The sequence below is a fragment of the Lactuca virosa genome, chromosome 5 (genome assembly GCF_052849685.1).
Source record: "Lactuca virosa cultivar CGN04683 chromosome 5, Lactuca_virosa_CGN04683_v6, whole genome shotgun sequence".
NCBI lineage: Eukaryota > Viridiplantae > Streptophyta > Magnoliopsida > Asterales > Asteraceae > Lactuca > Lactuca virosa.
In genome coordinates, this window is record NC_136430.1 from 286,738,458 (window position 1) to 286,763,675 (window position 25,218).

Below are 25,218 nucleotides of genomic sequence, written 5' to 3' on the forward strand. Positions count from 1 at the left end.
TAATATTTAAAGAACACTAATAATAATAAAAATATATTATAGAACCCAAAACCAAACATTAACATTACAATGCCAAAAACTATCAAATCATCCAAAAACATAGATATCAATGTTTACCAAATCGTTCAAAAACATCAAATATTAAAATTTACCAAAGCATCCAAAAAGATCATATTTTCCTCATGCATTTTTTAATGTTTGGCTTCCATTTTTTACAACTTTCGCATCCAAGAAGATCACATCTCTTCTCATATACGTTCATACACAGCCTGCAGTTAAAACATCTCTTCTCGTATATGTTATAATCTGGTATTTTGGTAAGGACAATGCAATAGTAAGAAATTTTTATAAAGTACAATGTTATGATAGGAAAATTTACAACATGGTAGATTTTAAGTACAATGTCCTAATAGGAAAATTTTATAAAATACAATGTTATTGTACTAGCTGTTCCTTTCAAAAACCTCATTGGATCAGACACAGATGCAGATCATAATATTCTTCCTTTCTTGAAAAGCAATGTACTTTTTAGACTATATATATATATATATATATATATATATATATATATATATATATATATATATATATATATATATATATAAAAGAATAACATTATGGGATGACACCCACATTAGAGTATTGTACTTTCAAATATAAGATAGTGTACCTTCTATTCAATTATCATGCATATAAAATTTTAATAATTCATTTTCTACATATAATATAAAAAATTCCAATAAACTAACTGGTTAAATTAAAGAATGAATGTATTTTCTGACATATATTGGCAGTGGTTCACATAAAGAAAAATAGAAAGATGAATGAATATAAAAATTAAACTAGGACAATGAAGTATCGAAAACCTTTTGACTCTAGAATTGGAAATACCTTAACTTTAGTTGCCTTTAGCTTAATGTACTCTTGAGTAGACTTTTTATTCTGCAACAGGTTTATCATTGTAATTTCACACGTTTTTCTTACTAACACAACTGTACTCTCAAAATACAATTCAAAAAATGTAGATGAAATAGAGCCAAAAAAAACTGACCATTGTTGGAGTAGCAACATGAGAATTTGGTTGAGATTTCCCTGTAACAAAAGGATGCTGCAAGAAATAATGCAAAAAATATTGGAACAACATAAAGGTTCAAATTTAGAATCATCTGCAACAAATCAGAAGCAGATGGCCTCATCTCAGGTTCCCTGAAATATAACCAACTTAGTGTAACTGGAAACAAGGTGAAAAAAAAGACCAAAATACCCCCATTATACGGATTGGAATAAATAAATATAAAGACATGTTTCCTTTGTGGATTCTAGCAGATTTAGTATTTAAGATTCTAATGCAATGGTGTGTTTGTGTTAGGTTCTATGAATTTCAACATTCTTAGAGGGTAGTGAAAGGAATTTGATTCTATTCTTTCTTTTTTTTATTAATAGACCAAAATACCCCCATTATACAGATTGAAATAAATGAAAAAGTAAAATGATTAGATGTATCATGTATGTACTTGTGTAAGCATTTGAGAAGTAGATCTTGTGCCTCAAAAGAAAGATTGTCAGGAGTAGGTGGATGAGACTTTGTAGAGCCAATATAAAATAGAGTTGTAACCTGAAATGAAGATAAAATAATATCAAATGATGTGGAGAAATGATCAAAGTTTAAAACATAAGTATTGAAATCAAAGACACATTCTAAAGAAAAAGTAGTTTGAAATTGAATAGTATCCAAATAATTCGTTCTCAACACCCTTTTGGATGAATAGAAGATCTATGAGTTGTAACATAGTATTTACTTACATTAACTGTTGTAACTCAATACCAACAAGAAATGCACAGAAAGTGTTGCAAGATATGAACTTTTTGAGTTAACAGATGTATCAAGATTCAATAGTAGAAACTCATTGTTTAAGTTTATGTGTATATTTTGACTTTCAATGAAAAAACAAGAAATCAGGTGTAAAAATGATTGATATAAATGTACTTACAAGCTATGACCAGTCAGAAGTATAACTTCAGGAGCCATCCAATATGGTGTTCCCTTCATTGACTTGGCACCTATTGTAGAAGATGAAAACTCATGAAAATAAAGATAAACTTGTTGCAGAAAGAAGAAAACAGAGGAGAACATATGAGTTTTCCATGGCCATTTCTATTTTCCAATGATGAGGGTATTTACGTCTTTTTGACACTCTTGTAGGATGTTTTTTGGAATAAACAACCATTAGCTGCAAAGGACTATGCATCGAGTACAATTATTCCAGCATCCAAAGTTATGATTGACTTAGGAACACATGTTTTTGAGTGGAGTAATACTTTTTCTTGTCCAGAAGAAGCTTTTGTGTTTCCAGGATGATGATAAAACTTAGCAACCTAAAATTGGCTTAAAATTGGCACACCTCAAAAGAATAGAATCTTCAACTCCATTCCAACGAATAACAATGGAATCCATAAACAATTTACCTTCTATACGCTTTGATATTCTTATATATGTTCTGTATATAAGGAACGAAACGCCAGCCAACACAATAGCTACTTTAGACCATGGACTAGAAAGCCCTGAAACTGAGAACCACAAGTTAAAATTATCATCATACCCCTCTAACCATAGGCCAAAATAAAAATGTTATACCCCATGTACCCCATGAAAAATCACAAACATTACCTTTTTGACAACTTTCAAAGTTCAATTTTACCGATTTACCTACACATGGGTCAAGTTTTGTTTTTGATGAAGGTATTTACATCATTTTGCAATTTTCATGGGACAGAGAAAAATGTGTTCAAAACCTTCATCCCCTACTCTTTCAAATCCAAGAAATCATTTTTTGGTCAACTACAACAAGTTATTTTGAATCATTATGAAGGTTAACGTAGAAAACTACCTTTATAATTAAAAACCACACCTAATAATCATTAGATTGATCGATAATCAATTTTTAATCATACTTTGAATGTTAAATTGGTATCCCAAACACTCTAAATAAAAATGGGACAAAAATTAGACAAAAACGAAAAGGTAAAAAAAATATCTTTGAGATTATCTTCCAAGTTGGACAACCTTAATAACATAGTATTGTCAAAGTATAGTTGAAATATAAAATACCCCTTCCTAAGTCTCAGTCTCAGGGGATACTTCCACATGGTAATAAATGAGATTATAACAAATCCTATTGAGCCTTTTATTGAATAATTTATGTAGATTTTTCTATATCTACAAAGTATAGTTGAGAGATTAGATTATTAAGCATGTATTTGGTTGTGACAGATTAGATTATTAAGCATGTATTTGGTTGTGATGTAGGACCTCTGGTTACAAATGGTGCAAGTTTGGTTCCTCTTGTTAGCATAGACGTTTGGGAGCATGCATACTATTTACAGGTATGTGTATCTTAGGTAACGAATAATAATATTTACATGTATGTTCCACTTAAATGATAAATTGATCATATAGTTAAATGTTTGAATGTATTAATTACATGATGCAGATACCTTGTGAAGAAGCATACATAGATGGCGTCAAAGAGATAATTAGCAATGGATGTCATACCTAGGGTACCAAAGTAAGGAAACAACTCTAGGTTTTAGAAATTAACTTGTTGATAAAGAAGAAGGCATTTCATATGGCTATGATTCAAGGTGATTCGTACAAGTAATGCTCAGATTTGAGATGGATGATGCCTGAAAAAGAAAGGAAGGAGGAAATTATACCTAAAGTAATATTTTGTGCATCTGAACTAAACATAACTTAATATACAACTAGAGCAAAGAACATCAAGAGATTTACCTGAATTGGAAAGTTGACGAAGGCTAATTTTAGATTTGCTTGATTTTATGGTCGGTGTGGCGATTACCGGAATCGGACACTACAATGGTGAGTGGTGCCGTCATTTGTTTGCACGGAGAGGATGAAATTAGGTTAACGGAGAGGATGAAACTTACTCCAGAGTGATAAAGCAAATTTGGGAGGGAAGGAAACTGACACCAATTTCGTGAAACTTGAATCAAGTTGCGCCAATTTCAACGAGAAATCGGCGATAGAAAAAACAAATTTCACGTACCCAAATATAGCTTCCGTCGGCGTTCTCTCGCAAAAAGCGTTCCACGATGGCAAAAATCGACAATTTTTCTATCCATGGCTGAAGCCCTCACTAAATGGCTTCATCTTCAACGGATCAACGAGGGATGGGGGTGTGTCGATAAACAATTGCGAGATGATCCCTCGTTAATATTCTATTTGTTGAATAAATAAAATAATTGTCTAAAACATCGTAGATCCGTCGCAAAACCGTTGTTATAAGCATAAAATTTGCTAGAGAATTTATCCATATCTAAATCCGTCGCTGAAACCCAAGTTTCTGGCAGTGATTTTCGTGATGGAAAAGAATCAGTACTTGTCGAAAAATGTCAAGTTGGTCGAACCCAAGAAACAATTTTTTTCTTAACTTATATAAATAACATGATGTATTTACTATGAACAGAAAACTATATTACTCTAATAGTATATAATCAGGTTAATGTTAAATGAAATCTTATTTTTTTCCTGTTTTAATCTTAACTTTTTTTTTTCTTCTTATTTTCAAAACATAACGTTATATATATTTGACAAACAACTCTCGTATTTAACAAACTTTTTCGTTTAGACTCGTACTTGGTATGTTTTTGTTTTTAATGTTGCTTATGATGTAGTTCCATTGTTGCTTATGATGTAGTTCGTGGAAGAAGATGCAGCTTCGATTAATTGTATCTATGATTGGTAATTTGGAAAGTGAACGTTATACATCTGTAACGACCAAAAAATCAAGGGTAAATATTTCATTTTTAATATAGCTAAAACATTGATATCATTTATTTCAAACATTTCAAATCATCCTTAAGTAAAACATTTATCAGAGTTTATCCCAAAATCATGCATTGCGGAAATCATAGGTGTGTGCACTGCGATCAATCTCAGCCCTTCCTTTCCAAAACGATGATACCTGAAACCATAAACAAACCTGTAAGCATGAATCTTAGTGTGTTTCCAAGAGCATACCCCACACAATCCACAATCCACATAACACATACCACATAATCCATGCATACATAAACCTGTAAGGATGTCGTGGGCTCCCCCCCAGGGTCTTACACCTTCGTGCCATGGGCTACCCCACATGTTCTTTACTTGGGAATGTCATGAGCTACCCCACATGGTCATATATCCAACTGCCACGGCTCCCCCCGGGGTCTTTCATGCAATAACATACATAATCAAACTAGCATATCATAACACAGAAGTATCTAACATACTACATACACATACATAAACCTGTAAGGATGTCGTGGGCTCCCCCCAGGGTCTTACACCATCGTGCCATAGGATACCCTACATGGTCTTTACCGTGGAATTCCATGGGCTACCCCACATGGTCTTATATCCAACTGCCACGGGCTCCCCCCGGGGTCTTCCATGCAAGTATCATAAAGAGGACTAGCATATCACATATCATATAATCACTAGCATACCACATAGCATAAAGCTAACTATCATACCACATATCTCTACTACAACTAGTGTACCACATAACATAAAATGGGCCGGCCTTGGTGCCTTATACCCATTGGTATGGTGAAAAGAGTCACCTCGCACTGCAGAAGCTTCCCGTATGAATTCCTTAGCTGCCGCCCCGCCAGCTTCCCGAGCTACCAATACCAATCAATATACCTAATTAGCAATTGGGTCCCATACCATAATCCTTAATCCATTCATGGGGTAAAATGACCATTCTAACCCATGGCCTAGTAAGATCCAAAATTAAGGCCCAAACCCAAAACAAAAGCCCAACACTATAATGTCCATAAAACCATCAATGGCCCAATTTTCCAAATTGGGCCTGGACCTTTCTAATGGGCCTTATCCTAAAGCCTAATATTCTCCTTAGTCAATAACCCTATCCCCAATTGGCCCATGAAGGCGCACAACAACCTAATCCAAGAATTGGCCCAAACCGAGACCCACAAATGTGAAGTCCATTTCTATATTGGGCCACAAGGCCCAATATGCCCAACTATTCCAATATTGGCCCAAGATATATTCAGGCCCAACAAACTGCAAATCCAGTTCCAAAACCATTAGGGCCCAAAGGTCCGAAGTCCAGTAAGGCCCAAGCCTTCCTGAGAGAGTACGCCCAGCGTACCTCCTTTGTACGCTTAGCGTACTGGGAAAATGGACTGTACGCGCAGCGTACTACATAGTACGTCCAGCGTACAAACAGCTCATGCATAAAATCCATTAAGTGCTTAATACTTGATCCCACCAGTCCAAATCACAGACCTGAGCTATACGTAATGTCTAAACCCATAAAGTCACTGACTTGGTGACTTTGCATGTCCCAAACAAACCCAAACTCCAAAAATGGCATTCTACTTCCATAAAAGTGACCCTAACTCATGCATGGACCCATTAAGACCTTCAAGATGGCAACTTTCTGTCTTAGGGACTCAAATAGCATCAAGGGTGGCAACCCCAAGTCTAAGAATCGAATTTAAAACCATAAAGCTTCATCCTTGGGACCAAAAAGGAAGTAAAACAAAAAAAAATGGTAGATCTAAGAGATGAATGATCAATTTCAAAGCTTTATACCTTCATCAAGTTGAGAATGAGTCCTAAAAGCCAGATCCATAAGCTCCTCCTTGATTCCCATCTTTGCATCAAACTCCATCTTCTTGAAAATTGATCAAACACCCCAAAAATGGACTTCATAAGCTCAAAATGCCACCATGGATGATATATGATGATGTCTAGGGTTTAGAGGGGTGGAGGCTGAAGATATTAGGGTTAGGTTATGAGATAAGGGGCTTAAATAGGGTCAAAGACCCTAAAATAGGGTTCTGATCTGACTGGAATACGCCCAGCGTACTTCGAAGAACATTCGCGACCATCCTGGTCAGTACGCCCAACGTACTCCAAGGTACGCCCAGCGTACTACCTTCTTCACTAGTACGCTCCGCGTACTCTTTGTGTAAGACCCGCGTACTCGGCTAAGCCTGAAAACCACGAAACTTCCGAAGGCCATATCTTCTTCGTTATAAACCTGATTCCGACAATCCTTATATCCACGGAAAGGTGACGAGATGCCCTACACTTATATCAACTCATACCTTCCTTAAGACTTTCCGATCAAAAGTCCATTTTCCACAAAAGCCCAAACTGCCACTTTACCGAAATACCCGTAGGCCTCAAAACACGAACCGAACACCCGGATCACTTCTAATACATCACCTGCACCCAAATGGGCCTAACTCTTACCTTCTCAAAAGCCCTAATCCTGATGATAACCGATCTTCGGGCCACAACCTCAGACTAGGAATCGATTCGGAACAGAGCATTACAACTTTCCCCCACTTAAATTAGATTTCGTCCTCGAAATCATGCATCACCATCCCCTACATACGTGACAACCTGAGCACCACGACCACATACCTGAGTATACCACATCCTTCCCAAGGCAACTAAGACCAACCATCGTAGGGATTCAGAACCCGAAGATGAACGAATTGCTTGCACCCTAATCACATCTGCTCCATCTAAAATCTGAAGTCTTAAGATGGTCTGTCTCCTTCACAGACTGCCCACATCAAATCATCATCGAACTTATTCCCCAAGAAAACCAGCCTTTCCTACCGGAATTACCTTGAGGCTTCCAAAAGAACAAAATCACTGGTCAACTGCGGCTACCGAATAACAAGCAATTCCACACACAGACCCCAAATCACTGAAGTCGCTCCTACTTCTCTTGCTGCCACATGGCTGCTTTCCTGAAGAACAACCGAGGACCTCCCTGGTCCCAACCTGTCTACCAACTGTCCGGAACACCAGACACCTACCCGATTGTTGAGCCAAAAACACACACAGCAGACCCCTGCGACCTCCGAAGGCTACATCATCTAACAATAACTGCCCTATCTCCTTCAATCCATTTGATCCATCTAATCGTGATAGGCTGACAACCTGGCGCCACTGAATCAGACGCAAAAAGGTGAATACTACCAGAATAGTTGTAGTCTTACATCATACCCAGTCTCCTTCGACTTACCGTTTCCTGATTCCAACGTGGCGTCGCTCTATTACAGATAGAGCCACCCGAGAGACATCACAATGGCTTAAACTACCATCAAACCAACCTGTTCATCACCCTGGAATCCTACACCAAACATGCACGAATTCCGATTCGGGTTCCTATCCAAATCTGAATTGATACTCCGCTCCTATCTAGAGATCCTCGAATCGGCATTTGCATAATGCACCACGACTTCCCGTCATCCTTTACTTGACCGATTAGTAACTACCCTTAGCCGATTCCCTGAGACTACCAGTCTTGCACCCAGTCCAACCACCAGGTTCTTATGAGATCCAATATCAGGGCTACCCATCCGTAGTCCTACTGTGACATGCACTACTCATCTACATGATCCTGTATCTCAAGATCCAACCCAAGGCTCACCAGTCTCTACCGGTTCCATCCTAAATTCCCATAACCATCCGGGCTCGGCCCCAGATAACTGATCGGTGAATCACCTATGGTCCTGATCCTAACTAAGCTGTGGCTCCCCCATAACCTTGCGAACTATCCTACCCTAGTACAAATCACCTGAAAGAATACATGAACGCTACGGCACCCTCGCAGTCTTACAACACCTCCGACTGCTAGTGAATGCTACGGCTCCCCCACAGTCTTACAACGCTATACCCTAACTGAACATTAGTGAATGCTACGGCTCCCCCGTAGTCTTACAACACTTCCACCCTATATGAACATTAGTGAATGCTACGGCTCCCCCGTAGTCTTACAACACTTCCACCCTAACTGAACACTAGTGAATGCTATGGCTCCCCCGTAGTCTTACAACACTTTCGCCCCTACTTCTGTCCTGGATACCTGTACGGTTCTCCCCCACTTAGATTCAATTAAGTCCGATCGGAACATGAAAATTGAAGACTACCAATCCTCCTTACGTTCCAATGTTCACTTTGCTGACGACCGGTGCTTACCCAAGCTAGCGCGCCAAAAGTATCCCTGTCCAAACAACACACTTCCTGAAACCAGCTAACACTTCTTAAATTCCAACAACATCAGTGACTCAAGGTGCTTAAAAAAACGACGTCACGTTCAGATCTCAAAGCCCAAAAGTCGGATGCTCCAACCCAAAACTCTAGCAACAACTCTCTCTTCCCTCGCCACTCCCGATTGCTCTTCCAAGCACAAGTACTAAGGCTACTAAAAACTAGTCGTTGTTGGATAAGGTGTCTAAGTCCATAACTATTTCCGGTATGTACTTGACCCGGTTTTAGCATGGTCCATTTGGGTTGCATGGCATCATGCATTTGGCTAGACAAAAATGAGAGAAATAACACTTATGGTTTATTAATATATTATAAGTTCTAATATATTAATAATATTATTTAATTAGTATTGACCAAGAATTAATTTGGAATTAATTAAGTGATCAAAAGAAGACTAATTAAATGTATGGGTTGATTGTGTAAAATCACTCATACTTGTATGGTGGGCTAATGCTCCATGGATTATCAAGTTGGGCTAAAACCCATAGGATGCTCCATGGATGCTCCATGGTGGTCATAAAACCCATGGGTCATGGAAATGAAAGGTCATGACAATTAGGGTTTACATGGTGTAACCCTAATTGTAACACACTATATAAGGATCAACATGTTCACCAAAATCGGCCACTTAAGCAAGAGTGAGAGCGCATAGCCAATTTCTAAGTGTGTAACATTTCTCTCAAGTCATTCCAAAAGCATTTGGTGTTGTGTGAGACATTTGAGGCATCACACTTGGGGTGCTAGGCTCACAAGGTTTTCAAGGAATCCAAACTACTACAAGGTATGTTGTTCTAGCTTACTTTATGTTTAAAAGTTCCCCATGTATGCTAGATAGGATTATGAACCTTGGAAATCAATTTTGCATGTATCTTAGTCAAACATAGATCCAAGGTTTCTAGGGTTGCATGTACACCTTAGGAGTGTTAGATTGCTCAAAACCCTACAGTGGTATCAGAGCCTAGGCTTGTTTGTTTGATACTTGATGCAATAGCTGAAAAAGTCGAAATTCTTGCTGTCTGCACAGGGAACTCACCGAGTCCATGGGGGGACTCGACGAGTCCAAGCCTACATTCAACCAACTCGGTGAGTCAGTTCTTGCACTCGACGAGTTGGTCAGGCAGAGTGCAGATTTTCGACTTTTGATGCTGGAAATGGACTAGAAACATTACCCTAAACTGTTTTGGTGTTTTAAAACTTGTTTTAGGTGGTGTAATGGTTATTCTAATCCATTTACAATGGCTAATATCAAAATTTCATGTTTATATGTGTTCATATCTTCTTGAAATTCTGATATGAATATTCATGTTCTGATGAGTTCTTGTTAGATGATAGGAATTATGTGTTATTGATTGATAGTTAATTCATGATCATGATGTGTTTTAATGGAGTCCATAACTTGTCCTGAAGTTATGGATAACCAAAATTCACTTTGTAATAAATCCATTAAAAGAACACATAAGTTACAAAAATGAAGAGTCTTCATTTTTAATAAACAATAACTCATAAGTTATGAATTGAAAAGTTTTGTAAAGTTACAAAACTTGCCCTCAAGTTTTGGAACATGTAAAGTCATCTAGTAAACTTTAGTTCCAACCCCTAGAATTTTAAAAGTTAAAATTCAACCCTTATACTTTATAATATTATAAGCTAATATATATATATATATATATATATATGTAAGATCAAGTCGTTTTACCGTTAGTAGGCCTCATTCACGAAGCCGGTCTATAAGGGGGGTATAAGGTTGTTGCCTATAAAATGGCAGCTTAATGGGTGTCCACTCTCACCCACTGCTTCCTTTACTGGTGGAGGGTCGTTAGCCGAACGGGTAGGACATTAACTTAAAAAAAATTCTCATTAAAAGTATAATGATTATTATAAAGTAACTAAATGTTTTTATAAATTCTCAATCTTAGTTACTTTAGGAAAATGTGAATAAGGTGCTAACCCATGAAATTACACTTTGCACTTTGATTAAGTGGTTAGTGGAGCGTGTGTGCTTAACCGGCACACTAATTTGGACTTAACAAGGTAGGCAAAGGGTGACTTAAGGTTTTCATAGGTCGGTGGAGCGCGTGTGGTTAACCGGCACATCGATTGAGTGAAAAACATTAAGGGTACCAAGTAATTTGCATGGTTACTTCACACCTTGTTTTGTGATCCTCGGTATCCCAGTCACAAAACCTGAAGGGCACACTCGAGATTGAAACATGCCATTGAAAAGTTCAATGAATCTCAAAAGAATCTAGGAGTTTCTAAAAACCAATTAAAACCTAATTATTTATATTTCGTTTTCATTGTGGAAATTGGTGAATCGTCATTCACCTACCTTTCAAATATGTTATAGCTTAGATTACGGCATCACTCTTCTAAGTTATAATATATTGTGATTGGATCCTAGCCTTAATATTACATTTGGGTGTTTATTAAGGACTATCTTTATATCTAATCTAAACTTGTTCACTTCTTTCTCAGATGCCAACCAACAATACTGCTTCTGGCTCAAACCCTACCGACTCCTTCTCTCTCATGAACCTTTGTGGGAGAGTCATCTTTGATGGATCCAACTTTATGGATTGGATCAGGAACATCAGGATGGTCACTCGGTATGAGGACAAAGAATATGTCCTCGACAAGGAGCTCAAGGTTCCCGAGCCGTCTGCTACTCCTGAGGAGGTCACTGATTATGAGGCACATGAAAGAGATGCTACCAAAGTGGCATGCATCATGTTGGCCACTATGACAGTCGAGCTCCAAAAGTCCTCTGAGGACTACTATCCTTTTGAGATGCACCAGGATTTGATGGACCGCTACCATCAGAGTGCTCATCAAGAGCGATATGAAATCATCTCCTCCATGATAACAACCCGAATGAAGGATGGTGAACCCATCACGGGAACATGCAGAAAATGCAAAGGTATGTGGATCGTTTGCTGAAGCTAAATGTGAACTTCCCTGAGGAGTTAGCAATAGATATCATTTTGCACTCCTTACCATCATGTTATGATCAATTCCGCATGGCATACCACATGAACAAGGAGGAAGTCACCCTCAACAAGCTTCAAGGACTCCTAAAGACCTCTGAAACAGGTCTTAAAGGTAATTCGGTTGTTACCACTCCTACTTCAAACTCCACCCCTGTCCTGGCAATCTGGAAAAGTAGAGGGAAAAAGAGGAAGAACCCTTCGAAGGGTACCAAGGGTAAGACCCTTGATGGCTCCTCTTCAAGTGGAACCAAGAAAGGTTTCGTCACTCCTTCTTCTGACCCAGAAGAGGCTGAATGCTTCTATTGCCATGAAAAGTCGCATTGGAAGTGAAACTGTCCAAAGTAACAGCAAGATATTAAGGATGGGAAAGTGAAACCCACCCATGCAGGTATGTACACAATATTGTCTAATAACTAACCCTATTCTAACTCTTGGGTCCTTGATACAGTTTGTGGAATTCACATATGTTCTGATTTGCAGGGACTAAGAAGAAGTGAGAATATGGAGCATGGAAAGATAAACTTGATCATGGGGAATAGGAAAGCTTCACTTGTCACCAAGATTGGAGTTTATTCTTTGTTGCTAAGTAGTGGGTTTACATTAGATTTGAATAAATGTTGTTACTCGCCTGAAATGGCAAGAAATATTATTTCCTTTCATGCTTTGTACAAACAAGGGTTTACCTTTTCTTTTGATAATGAAGTTGGTGGAATAAATGCTTTCTTTAATAATGTTCTTTATTTTAAAGCATTACCTTGTGATGGTGTGTATGAAGATGTGTCTGTTGTAGATAACCTAGGAAATAATGTGTTGTGTATTGATTCTTCTAATAATAATAACTTGGATAAAGCATCATTATGGCATTGTCGTCTTGGACATGTAAGCAAGAAACGCATAGGCTAACTCCAAAAGGATGGAGTCTTGGAGTCATTTGACCTAAAGTCAGATGATGGTTGTGAATCATGCTTACTTGGAAAAATGACAAAGTCACCCTTTACTGGTTCTTGGGCAAGGGGTGAAGGTTTGTTGGATCTAGTGCACACAGATGTGTGTGGACCCTTCAAAACTGCCACAAGGGATGCTAATCGTTATTATGTGACTTTTACAGATGCTTATAATAGATATGGATATGTCTACTTAATCAAGCATAAGTCTGAGACTTTTGAAAGGTTTAAAGAGTTTAAACAAGAAGTTGAGAATCTATTGGGCAGGAACATTAAGATGCTTCGATCCGATCGAGGTGGTGAGTATCTTAGTACAGAGTTCCTCGACTATCTTAAGGAATGTGGGATTGTCTCACAATTGACACCTCCCAGGACACCACAGTTGAATGGTGTGGCTGAGAGGCGTAATCGAACCTTGTTGGATATGGTTCCTTCCATGATGAGTCGAGCTTCACTACCAATCTCATTCTGGGGGTATGCCTCAGAGACTGCCGCCCATATTCTTAATCTAGTCCCTACAAATAAAGTTGCCAAAACTCCTCATGAGATGTGGACTGGAAAAGTTCCTAATCTAGACCACATCAAGATTTGGGGTTGCGAGGCTTTCGTGAGGCGTGAGACTCATGATAAGCTCGAACCTCGAAGTGAGAGGTGTATTTTCATCGGCTACCCACAGAAATCCTTTGGTTACCTCTTCTACAAACCCAGTGAGAATGTGGTCTTTGTAGCAAGGATGGGTGTTTTTCGAGAGAGAGAGTTCATAAGCCAAGGAAACAGTGGGAGGCAAATTGACCTCGAAGAAATTCAAGAGTCAAGTGGTGAAGGAACTTCAAACCCTAGCAGTCAACCTGAGGAGGAAACTCCTGTTGATCCAATTGACGAGTCTGTACCTCTGAGGCGTTCCACAAGGGTTAGGAATGCACCTGAGCACTACTATGGTTTCCATATTACTGCGGAAGTTGAGACACTTATCAGTGATGAGACACTGGTAAGTCTGGATGAACCTAACAACTATGCGGAAGCCATGGCAGGCCCCAAGTCTGTTAAATGGAAAGAGGCAATGGACAGCGAGATACAGTCCATGTATGACAATTAAGTTTGGAACTTTGTTGACAATGTACCAGGTCGTAAGACAGTTGGGTGCAAATGGATCTTCAAGAAGAAGACCGACATGGATGGTAATGTACACACGTATAAGGCGCGACTGGTTGCAAAGGGCTTTTCTCAAACTCCGGGAGTTGATTATGATGAGACCTTTTCACCAGTAGCAAAGATTAAGTCTATTAGGGTCCTGTTAGCCATTGCCGCATTTCACGATTATGAAATATGGCAAATGGATGTCAAAACCGCCTTCCTTAATGGAAGTTTGGCTGAAGATGTTTACATGTGTCAGCCAGAGGGTTTTGTCAGTACAGAATACCCTAATAGAGTGTGTAAGCTTGAGAAATCCATCTATGGATTGAAACAAGCACCTCGCAGATGGAATCTTTGTTTCGATGAGAAAGTCAAAGAGTTTGGCTTTTCGAGAAGTGAAGATGAATCTTGTGTATATGTCAAGGCTAGTAGGAGTATAGTCATCTTTTTGGTACTGTATGTAGATGACATGCTACTCATAGGAAATGACATCCCAACCTTGCAGGAAGTGAAGTCCTGGCTTGGGAAGTGTTTCGCTATGAAAGACCTAGGAGAAGCTGCATATATTCTAGGGATAAGGATTTTGAGAGACCGGAGTAAAAGACTAATTGGACTTAGTCAGAGTACCTACTTGGATAAGGTGCTGAAGAGATTCAGCACGCAAGATTCCAAGAAAGGAGAGTTACACATCCAGAGTAACGCCAGATTGAGTAAGACTCAGAGCCCGAGTACCGAGGCTGAGATAGCAGAAATGAGTCGAGTACCTTATGCTTCCGCTGTAGGCTCGATCATGTATCTATGACTTGTACTCGTCCTGATGTGTCCTTTGCCTTGAGCATGGTCAGCAGATATCAGGGGAACCCTGGCAAGGCTCACTGGACCGCGGTAAAGAATATCCTCAAGTACCTGCGGAGGACTAAGGACTGGGTCCTTACCCTCGGTGGGAGTGATGACTTGAGAGTCGTAGGGTATAGTGATGCTAGCTTCCAGACTGATAGGGATAATTTCCTCTCTCAGTCGGGCTGGGTCTTTACCTTAAACGGAGGAGCAATTACTTGGAAAAGTTCCAAGCAGCAGACATTAGTTGATTCAACTTGCGAATCAGAGTATATAGCAGCAAGCGAGGCAGCAAAGGAGGCAATATGGCTGAAGAACTTCATTGGAGACCTTGGAATTGTACCAGCTATAAAGGAGTCTATGGAAATTTTCTGTGATAGTGAAAGTGCAGTTGCCTTAGCGAAAGAACCAAGGGATCATGGAAGATCTAGACACATCGACAGAAAATACCATTTCATCAGACATCGAATAGAAGAAGGACTCCTCGTGGCAAAGAGGGTATCATCGGATGAGAACCCGGCAGATCCCCTCACGAAGGGACTGGGCAGGGTTAAGCATCTCCAGCATGCAAGGGGCATAGGGCTGAAGGATGATATTAGTTTTAGTAGTTAGATAGCTTTGAAATGTGTAAAGTGTAATTGACATTTGATGATGAATAAAAGGTGTATTTATTTATGAGTAAAGTGTTGCTATCTTTTGTCAATCGTTTACTATCGTTTCATTTTGCATGTTTTGACTTCCAGAATAATTATGTTTGGTATATCATATTTATTCGAATTGTCCACAGTCGGTCATATGTTGGAAGTAGGTATGAATCAAGACTGTCATGAGTTGGTTGTAGAGGTCTAAGATGTTGGACATGGCTACAACAGTCATGAGTGCTCATAAGTTCTGAGTATTGGATTTAACCCACACTCACTGGTATCACTTCATGGAATTTATCTCGAGTGATCGTGAGACGGTAATATCATATAAGTCTTCAAACTTAGAGATATGACTTGTTGCCTATGAGTTGGTTATGCATTGATCGTACCAAAACGCATTGGTAACTCGGTGTTATAAAACGTGCCTTTGTGTATGATTCAACAAGTAGTAGAACAAGCATATGAGTCGAAGTTTATCTGTTCCTTCTTGGATTAGAAGCGATATCTGGGCTCCTCGATGATTTTGTGTTGACCCATGTACCAGGCCCGGTTAGAACTAAGTTGATGTGTTCAATTAAGTTCTATGTCAAACAGATCGGAAATCGAGAAACAAACTGCTGGACAATAAGTAAGACATGGTTCCATGTATTTGTCCGGCTGATATCCAGAACAGAGGATTATATGATCACTTATCTTAAATGGCGTATCATCATCATCTCAGTTCTGAGAGACCTTGAAAGAGCTACGATTGCTGATCGGTTCCTGAAGTCATACTTGCAGTTATAGTTATTAGACTTATCCAAGTAGGAGACTGTTGGATAAGGTGTCTAAGTCTATAACTATTTCTGGTATGTACTTGACCCGGTTTGGCATGGTCCATTTGGGTTGCATGGCATCATGCATTTGGATAGACTAAAATGAGAGAAACAACACTTATGGTTTATTAATATATTATAAGTTCTAATATATTAATAATATTATTTAATTAGTATTGATCAAGAATTAATTTGGAATTAATTAAGTGATCAAAAGAAGACTAATTAAATATATGGGTTGATTGTGTAAAATCACTCATACTTGTATAGTGGGCTAATGCTCCATAGATTATCAAGTTGGGCTAAAATCCATAGGATGCTCTGTGGATGCTCCATGGTGGTGATAGAACCCATGGGTCATGGAATTGAAAGGTCACGACAATTAGGGTTTACATGGTGTAACCCTAATTGTAACACACTATATAAGGATCAACATGTTCACCAAAATCAGCCACTTAAGCAAGAGTGAGAGGGCATAGCCGATTTCTAAGTGTGTGACATTTCTCTCAAGTCATTCCAAAAGCATTTGGTGTTGTGTGAGACATTTGACGCATCACACTTGGGGTGCTAGGCTCACAAGGTTTTCAAGGAATCCAAACTACTACAAGGTATGTTGTTCTAGCTTACTTTATGTTTAAAAGTTCCCCATGTATGCTAGATAGGATTGTGAACCTTGGAAATCAATTTTGCATGTATCTTAGTCAAACATAGATCCAAGGTTTCTAGGGTTGCATGTACACCTTAGGAGTGTTAGATTGCTCAAAACCCTACAGTCGTAACTCGCTCGCTCAAGCCCATGAACCAACCCCGAAAATGACTGGAGTAGGTGCACTCACTACTCCTCCCTGATCGTCAGACAATCGACTTCCTTGTTGCCCACCTGATCAGCATGAAGATATAATGGACTTGCCCCATATGAGAAATCCCTGATGATGTGGCCAAACCTACTACACCTGTAGCAACCCATATCACTGAACAGATTCCGACAACGACTCGGATCAAGCACGGTACACGCAGATCCCGCTCTGCGAGATACGTCTGTCTGAAGATTTCTTAAAGATTCCTCGACATGCTGACTGATATGTGAAAACCCTTGCTCACTCAGACTATAGTAGAGAACCGACTCGAGATCCCACTTATCACAATTCCAAAGTGATGCAAATTCCCGACATCCACCTGAAGTGGTAGAAGATAGCATATCCGCAAACATCTGAAGGAATCCTGACCACCACCTCCTGTGTTACCTCGACCATCCTGAGGACATGGTGTACACTTCCTTCCGTTCCCCACGACAACCCAAACCCCTAGAACGAAACTCCATCGTGCAGTTTCCGCAAGTGTTGCACTGAATCCGGCCCTGCTGGCCTCTCAAAAGTTGATCCGAACTCTTGGGTCTTCGCCCCATATACTCCAATAAATTCACCTGACCTGAACCTCTCTCATTGTGGTACTCCTAATAAATCTTCCATCCTCAGCTCCGGGATCCATATCATTCAGGGTCTCGCACCCTGATACACTCACCAGCTTAATCGTCAACGACTTAACTGCAATAGCTGGAGCAACCTCTGCCCTACCCGGGCTACAACTACTCGCAAGTCATAGTCTCCAATCCTGAAAGCGTAATAGCACGCAAAATCAATTTGTGCTGTCCGATACAAGAGATCCACGACAAACTCAAAACCATGGCAGTCCTTCCTCTAACTGGCTCACCTCCGGAGCTGGGACCAAGCCCTGGTCCTTCCTCATCTGTGCTCATCCTCATCTGGCAAAGCAGCTATCCTCACTATCAGAGCATAACCAAGAATTCTCCTCCCCATAAGTTTCTTAGATTCTCCAAGACTCTCACTGATTCAAGTATGGATCTAGTGCTTTCAGTAGTACGGGCCCATACTACCTTCCACACCTATCCATACTTTTCTCAGCAATCCTCCTGAATCCTCTAAGTCACCTACTCCCCTGGTACACCAAGTATCTGCTAAACAACAACATAATACCCACCAAAGCAACTCCTAGGCTCCCCCTAGGTTCCCAACTTCACCTGATAGCCCCATTAACTCACTGGAGCATACCCTAGGCTTTCCTTGGTTCCCAACCTCACCCTTCCATCAGCTCCTAAATAACTCCCCATGACGCCAGCCATCCACCTCCTGGATATATCGCCATATCCACTTAGTAGCTGACTCCCATCACTCAAGAATTCCACAAAGCACAAAGCAAGCAGCATTCGTGTAGTAGCATCCTGATCCAACAGACTATCATAGAACATCCAACCCACATATCGCAACTCATGTTATCCACATCCATCCGTCCTCACTGTCGGTTGCCTTATGCATTGAAATTATACACATAACATAATCCATTAGACAGTCGAATAATAGACTCTACCATAGGACCACAACCGTACGAGGAACATGAAATAAGGCGAAATCAATTATTCTAAGGCTGTAAGATCCTAACCGTATACAATTTTAAAAACATACACGTAGCAGTTACCAATACCAATAATCATTCTCATTCTAGGATGGCATACCATATCAGGTCAATCTACCGCTGACTACTCAGCACTAGCATGCAAGTCTACCAGCTCATATATCATATAAAGGCATCTCTCCTAGCCCTAACTAACATGCGATTCTCAGATTCATAAATCAAATCGTATCAGATACATATATGGGTATTCCGGGGAAACTTACTTGAGCTCGGCTGATTGCATGCACCACACCCTTTCTTGTCTTAGAAATTCTTTCCTTAAAACATTTTTCTTTGGAAAACTTTACAGATCCTCAGCCTGAGTTCAGACATACCCGAAAGTATGTCTAAATCCCTCAAACCAAGGCTCTGATACCAACTTGTAACGACCAAAAATCAAGGGTAAAAATTTCATTTTTAATATAGCTAAAACATTGATACCATTTATTTCAAACATTTCAAATCATCCTTAAGTAAAACATTTATCAGAGTTTATCCCAAAATCATTCAGTGCGGAAATCATAGGTGTGTGCACTGCGATAAATCCGAGCCCTTCCTTTCCAAAACGATGATACCTGAAACCATAAACAAACCTGTAACCACGAAGCTTAGTGAGTTTCCCAGAGCATACCCCACACAATCCACATAAAACATATCATATTAGCTATAAAGCTACACATACCACATAATCCATGCATACATAAACCTGTAAGCATGTCGTGGGCTCCCCCCAGGGTCTTACACCTTTGTGCCATGGGCTATCCCACATGGTCTTTACCCGGGAATGCCATGGCTACCCCACATGGTCTTATATCCAACTGCCACGGGCTCCCCTCGGGGTCTTTCATGCAATAACATACATAATCAAACTAGCATATCATAACACAAAATTATCTAACATACTACATACACATACATAAACCTGTAAGGATGAAGTGGGTTCCCCCCAGGGTCTTACACCATCGTGTCATGGGATACCCCACATGGTCTTTGATGGGTTTTGAGCATTCTAACACTTCCTAAGTGTACATGCAACCCTAATAACCTTGAATCTATGTTTTCTCTATATACATGCAAATTACTTTTTCAAGGTTATTTCCTAACTAGCATGGCATGAGGATTACATAAAACATAAAACTAGTAGAAATACATACCTTGTTGTTGCTTGGATTCCTTCAAGACTTTGTGAGCCTAGCACCCCAAATGTTGTGCCTCAAATGCTTCACACAACACCACAAGACTTGGAATAACTTGAGAGAATACTTCTAGCACTCAAAATTGGTTATGCCCTCTCTAGTAACACTATGTCCACTAGCTCCACTTTTTGCTAGCTATAAGGTTCCTTTTATAGTGTTGTCACAATTAGGGTTTACACATGAATGCCCTTAATTGTCATGACTCTTGATTTCCCATGACCCATGGATTTGTAACTCCCATGGACCATCCATGGAGCTCCATTTGGTTACATCCATAACCCATAAACTATGGATCATTAATCCACCATAAAAGAATTGATGATTGTCATAATCAACCCTATATATTTAATTAGTCTCACTTTGATCACCAAATTAATCCTAGATTAATACTTGATCAATACTAATTAAATAATACTATTATTAATATATTACAACTTATAATATATTAATAATCATAAGTGCCTTATTCTCTCATTTAGTCTATCCAAGTATTGCAATGCCATGCAACCCAAATGGACCATGCCGGGTCGGGTCAAGTACATACCAAATAAAGTTATGGACTTAGACACTATATCCAACAGTCTCCCACTTGGATAAGTCTAATAACTATATTTGCGAATATGACTTCAAAATCCGACTAGCAATCGTAGCTCTTTCAAAGTCTCTCGGAACTGAGATGATGATGATACGCCATTTAAGATAAGTGATCATATAATCCTCTGTTCTCATGATATCAGCCGGACAAACACATGGAACATGGTCTTACTTATTGTCCAGCATTTGTTTCTCGATCTCTGATTTGTTTCGACATAGAACTAAATTGAACACATCAATTAGGTTCTGACCGGGCCCGGTACATAGGTCAAAACCAAATCATCGAGGGGCCCAGATATCGCTTCTATTTCTAGAAGGAACAGATAAACTTCGACTGATATGCTTGTACTAACTACTTGTTGAATTACTCACAAAGGCACGTTTTATGACATCGAGTTACCAATGCGTTTTCGTGCAATCAATGAATAACCAACTCATAGTCAACAACTCATATCTCTAGGTTTGAAGATTTATATGATATTACCGTCTCATGATCACTCGAGATAAATTCCATGAAGTGATGCAAGTGAGCGTGGGTTGGATCCAATACTCAGCCCTTATGAGTACTCATGAATGTTGTAGCAACCATTGCATTGTCCAAAGCACTTTTAGACAAATCATACAAGCCAAATTCATGACAGTCTTAAATCAATACTTACTTCCAAAGTTTGACTGACTGTGGATGGTTTGAATAATAACATAATTATTCTGGAAGTAAAAACATGCAAAATTGAAACATAGTAAACAATCAACATAAGATAGTAACACCTTACTCATAAATAAATAACAACTTTTATTTATCATCAAATGTCAATTACATTTTACAAGTTTCAGGAATCTAATTATTGAAACTAATATCATCCTTCAGCCCAATGCGCCTCACATGCTGTAAATGCTTAACCCTGCTCAGTCCCTTCGTGAGGGGATCTGCCGGGTTCTCATCTGATGATACCCTCTTAGCCACGAGGAGTCCTTCTTCTATTCGATGTCTTATGAAATGGTATTTTCTGTCAATGTGCCTAGATCTCCCGTGATCTCTTGGTTCCTTAGCCAAAGCAACCGCACTTTCGCTGTCACAGAAAATTTCCATTGGCTCTTTTATAGCTGGTACAACTCCAAGGTCTCCGATGAAGTTCTTTAGCCATATCGCCTCCTTAGCTGCTTCACTTGCTGCTATGTACTCTGATTCACAAGTAGAATCAGCTACTGTCTCCTGCTTGGAACTTTTCCAAGTAATTGCCCCTCCATTTAGGATAAAGACCCAGCCTGACTGAGAGCGGAAATTATCCCTATCAGTCTGAAAGCTAGCATCGCTATATCCTTCCACTCTCAAGTCATCACTACCCCCGAGGGTAAGGACCCAATCCTTAGTCCTCCGCAGATACTTGAGAATGTTCTTTACCGCTGTCCAGTGTGCCTTGCCAGGGTTCCCTTGATATCTACTGACCATGCTCAAAGCAAAGGCCACATCAGGGCGAGTACAAGTCATAGCATACATGATCGAGCCCACAGCGGAAGCATATGGTATATGACTCATTTCAGCTATCTCAGCATCTGTACTCGGACTCTGAGTCTTACTCAGCTTGGCATTACTCTGGATTGGTAATTCTCCTTTCTTGGAATCTTGCATACTGAACCTCTTCAGTACCTTATCCACATAAGTACTTTGACTAAGTCCAATTAGTCTCTTACTCCTATCTCTCAATATCCTTATCCCTAGGATATAGGCAACTTCCCCAAGGTCCTTCATAGCGAAACACTTCCCAAGCCAGGACTTAACCTCCTGCAAGGTTGGGACGTCGTTTCCTATGAGAAGTATGTCATCCACATACAACACCAAGAAGCTAACTATGCTCCCACTAGCCCTGACATACACACAAGACTCATCCTCACTCCTAGAAAAGCCAAACTCTTTGACTTTCTCATCAAAGCAAAGATTCCATCTGCGAGATGCTTGTTTCAATCCATAAATGGATTTATCAAGCTTACACACTCTATTAGGGTATCTTGTATCGACAAAACCCTCTGGTTGAGCCATGTAAACATCCTCAGCCAACTTTCCATTAAGGAAAGCGGTTTTGACATCCATTTGCCATATTTCATAATCATGAAATGCAGCTATGGCTAACAATACTCTAATAGACTTAATTTTAGCTACTGGTGAGAAGGTCTCATCATAGTCAACTCCCGGAGTTTGAGTAAAGCCCTTCGCAACCAGTCGCGCTTTATAAGTGTGTACCTTCCCATCCATGTCGGTCTTCTTCTTGAAGATCCATTTGCACCCAACTGTCTTACGACCTGGTACATTGTTAACCAAGTTCCAAACTTGATTGTCATACATGGACTGAATCTCGCTGTCCATAGCCTCCTTCCATTTAGCAGACTCAGGGCCTGCCATGGCTTCCCCATAATTATTAGGTTCATCCAAATCTATTAGTGTACTATCACTAATAAATGTATCACCTTCAGTGGTGATGTGATAACCATAATAAAAATCAGGTGTGTTCCTCACCCTAGTGGAACGTCTTGGAGGTACAGACTCATCTATCGGATCAACAGGAGTTTCCTCCTCAGGTTGGTCGATAGCATTTGAGGTTCCTTCACCACTTGACTCTTGAAGCTCTTCAAGGTCAATTTGCCTCCCACCGTCCCCTTGGCTTATGAATTCTCTCTCACGAAAGACTCCTCTTCTTGCTACAAAAACCACATTATCACTGGGTCTGTAGAAGAGGTAACCAAAGGATCTCTGTGGGTAAACGATGAAAATACACCTCTCACTTCGAGGTTCAAGCTTATCATGAGTCTCACGCCTCACGAAAGCTTCACAACCCCAAATCTTGATGTGGTCCAAATTGGGAACTTTCCCAGTCCACATCTCGTGAGGTGTTTTGGCAACCTTTTTAGTAGGGACTAGATTAAGGATATGGGCGGCAGTCTCTAAGGCATACCCCCAGAAAGAGATTGGTAACGAAGCTCGACTCATCATGGAACGAACCATATCCAACAAGGTTCGATTGCGCCTCTCAGCTACACCATTCAACTGTGGTGTTCTGGGAGGTGTCAATTGTGAGACAATCCCACATTCCTTAAGATAGTCAAGGAACTCAATGCTAAGATACTCTCCTCCCCGATCGGATCGGAGCATCTTGATGTTCCTGCCCAATTGATTCTCCACTTCCTGCTTAAACTCTTTGAACTTTTCAAAGGTTTCTGACTTATGCTTGATTAAGTAAATATATCCATATCTACTGTAATCATCAGTAAAAGTCACATAATAGCGATTAGCATCCCTTGTAGCAACTCTGAAGGGCCCACACACATCCGTGTGTACAAGGTCCAACAAACCTTCACCCCTATCACAAGTACCTGTGAAGGGTGACTTTGTTATTTTTCCAAGTAAACAAGACTCGCAACTATCATCTGACTTGAGGTCAAATGATTCCAAGACTCCAGCCTTTTGGAGTTGGCCTATGCGCTTCTTGTTAACATGTCCAAGACGACAGTGCCACAAGGATGCTTTATCCAAGCTATCTGAAGAATCAATATACAACACATTATTTCCTAGATTGTCTATAACATTCACGGCTTCATATACACCATCACAAGGTAATGCTTTAAAGTAAAATACATCATTGTAATAAACATTAATAGCACCATTTTTATTATCAAATGAAAATGAAAAACCTTGTTCGTACAAGCCATGAAAAGAAATAATATTTCTCGCCATTTCGGGCGAGTAACAACACTTATTCAAATCTAACATTAACCCATTATTAAGCAATAAAGAATAAACTCCTATCTTGGTAACAGGTGATGCTTTCCTGTTGCCCATGACTAAGTTTATCTTCCTGTGCTCCACTTGCTCACTTCTTCTTAGTGCCTGCAAATCAGTACAAATGTGAATACCACACCCTGTATCAAGCACCCAAGAATTAGCATTAGATGAGTTGTTAGACAATATTGTGTAAATACCTGCATGGGTGGGTTTAACCTTCCCATCCTTTAGATCTTGCAGATATTTGGGGCAGCTTCGCTTGAAGTGTCCCTTATCCTGGCAATAGAAGCATTGTGCTTCCTTTGGGTTTGAAGAAGGAGTAATGGGACCTTTCTTTGTCCCACTTGAAGAGGAACCATCAAGAGTCTTACCCTTGGTACCCTTCGAAGGGTTTTTCCTTTTCTTACCCTTTCCCTGCCCAATAGCCAGAACAGGGGTTGTTGAAGGAGTAGAAGTAGCAACCGCTTTACCCTTAAGGCCATTCTCAGCTGTCCTTAAGAGTCCTTGAAGTTTGCTAAGTGTGACTTCCTCCTTGTTCATATGATAAGTCATACGAAACTGATCATAACTTGGAGGTAAGGAATGGAGAATGATGTCAATCGCCATTTCCTCAGGAAATTCAACATTTAGCTTCAGCAACCGGTCAACGAACCTTTGCATCTTCTGCAAGTGACCGGTGATGGGTTCACCATCCTTCATCCTTGCGGTTATCATGGA